Source organism: Peromyscus californicus, unplaced genomic scaffold (genome assembly GCF_007827085.1).
Source record: "Peromyscus californicus insignis strain IS unplaced genomic scaffold, ASM782708v3 Scaffold_10__1_contigs__length_136768540, whole genome shotgun sequence".
In the NCBI taxonomy this organism is placed as follows: domain Eukaryota; kingdom Metazoa; phylum Chordata; class Mammalia; order Rodentia; family Cricetidae; genus Peromyscus; species Peromyscus californicus.
Genome location: NW_026294391.1, coordinates 11,911,427 through 11,913,829, shown reverse-complemented (window position 1 = coordinate 11,913,829; position 2,403 = coordinate 11,911,427).

Genomic DNA, 2,403 nt, shown 5'->3' with positions numbered 1-2,403 from the left:
CGAGTGCCCGCTTAGGTCCCGCCTGTCCTGGTCCCGTGGCACGGTTGTTTTGGCAGTCTACTTCCGGATTCATGAACCGGCGTGTTAAACTGACGACGGGTTCAAGAAAGAGAAGAGGGCGGGGAGGAAGCCACAGCGTGGTGACATCAACGTTCTAGGACCCGGTCGGAATTGCCACGTGCCTCGGGTGACAGATGATGTCATCGGTTTCAAATACTTCCCTTCAAATGAATCCCCTGAAGGGGCAAAAAAAAAAATTCTTCAAAGATTTTTGTATTTAGTTTTTCTGTTTGTTTTTACAGAATCTCACTAATTTTACCTGGTTAATTCGAACTTCAGGGTGTTTTGTTTTAACCTCAGATTTCCAAGGGCTTACAGATGTGAACCGCCTTCCCCGTGCCCACCTTCCAAAATCTCTCTCTTTCTCTTTTTTTTGGGGGGGAGGGGGTTTGTTTTTCGATATAGGGTTTCTCTGTGTAGCCCTAGCTGTCCTGGAACTAGTTCTGTAGACCAGGCTGGTCTTGAACTCACAGAAATCCGCCTGCTTCTGCCTCCTGAGTGCTGGGATTAAAGGCATGCACCACCACCACCTGGCCCAGAATCTCTTAATAAATAATTTACACTTAAATTCAAGGAACTGGCATGCCTTTAATACAAGCACACGGGAGGCAGAGGCAGGCAAATCTGAGGTCAAGGCCAGCCAGGACTACACACAGAAATACTGTCTTGAAAACAAAACAAAAACTCAAGGAATTGTACATAAAGAGTTTTACACACTCTGAACTCTTTCTATACTTCATTAAGTAATTTACCAAAAGTAAACATATTATGCTTTCTGGAGGTCCTACTTTTCTCCAAAAGTTTTTTTCTAGGTTTTATTTCATTTTTGAGACATTTTAATGTAGCCCAGGCTGTCCTGATCCTTCAGACTTCATCCTGAAATTGCTGGTCCTACATTGTCTTTATTTGATTTAATCCTTACAACTTGTTGAGATTAGCCCTGTTATAAACTCTGTCTGTCTGGGGTTTACCCTCATTGGTAGAGCATATGTCTAGCATACAGGAGACTCACAGCACTGCAATCACAATAAAATATGTATCTATTAAATATGGGTTAGATGGTTAAACACATCTTAGGCACTTTTCTTCCTTGGTTTTTCGAGACAGGGTTTATCTGAGTAGTCCTGGCAGTCCTGGAACTCACTAGACCAGGCTGGCCTGGAACTCAGAGATCCACCAGTCCCTGACTCCCGAGTGTTGGGATTAAAGGCATGTGCCATCACCTCCTGGCATTTTAGGCTCTTTTGAGAAAAAAAATGAGATAGGTTCTCACTGTGTAGCCCTGGCTATCCTGAGACTCTCCATGTAGACCAAACTGGCCTGGATACCTGTCTCTTACCTCCTGAGTGCTGAGATTAAAGGTGTGTAGCCCTGTGTGCAGTAGAAAAGTTAAACAATTGTATTATTGTGTGTGTGCATGTGCCACAGCATGCATGAGATAGTCAGAGACCAACTTTCAGGAGCCAGTTCTCTCCTTCCACCGTGTCGATAATGTGGATCAAACTCAGGTCATTAGGCCTGGCAGCAAGCACTTTTACCCATGGAGTCGTCTCATGGGGCCTTAATTTTTCTTTTTTTGAGCTAGTCTCATGTAGCCCAGGCTGGCCTTGAACTTGCCCTGTAGCTGGAGAAAACCTTGAGCTTCTGATCCTGCATGTTAGGATTACAGGTTGTGTTACCATGCCTGGCTTCATGGGTTGCTAGAAATCAGACTTAGGGCTTTGCGCATGCTAGCCATCACTGTATCACTGATTCTGATTTATATTCTCGGTTAACTTCTCTAGACAAGTTTGCAATTTCAATTTGGTATACTTTAAAATAATGTGTTGCCTTGGTATTATACATTCAAAATATAACCCACTTTTCAGACGCTATAAATAACAGGGACTTTTCTTCGGAAGCCAGCTAGGGTTATTAGTATGTCTCTCCTGCTCTACATGTACTACTGGATTTTTCTTCTCTCTCTCTCCCCCTCTCTCTCCTTTTCTCTCTCTCTGGTTTTTTTTTTTTTTTTTTTTTTTTTTTGGTTTTTCGAGACAGGGTTTCTCTGTGTAGCTTTGCGCCTTTCCTGGATCTCGCTCTGTAGACCAGGTTGGCCTCGAACTCACAGAGATCTGCCTGCCTCTGCCTCCCGAGTGCTGGGACTCTCTGGTTTTTTAAGACAAGGTTTCTCTGTGTAGCCCTGGCAGTCCTGGAACTCCCTCTGTAGACCAGGCTGGCCTTGAACTCACAGAGATTCGCCTGCCTCTGCCTCCCGAGTGCTGGGATTAAAGGCGTGCGCCACCATGCCCAGATGACTACTGGATTTTTCTGCTGGGAAAGAATTTGACAGTCTGCCTCTCA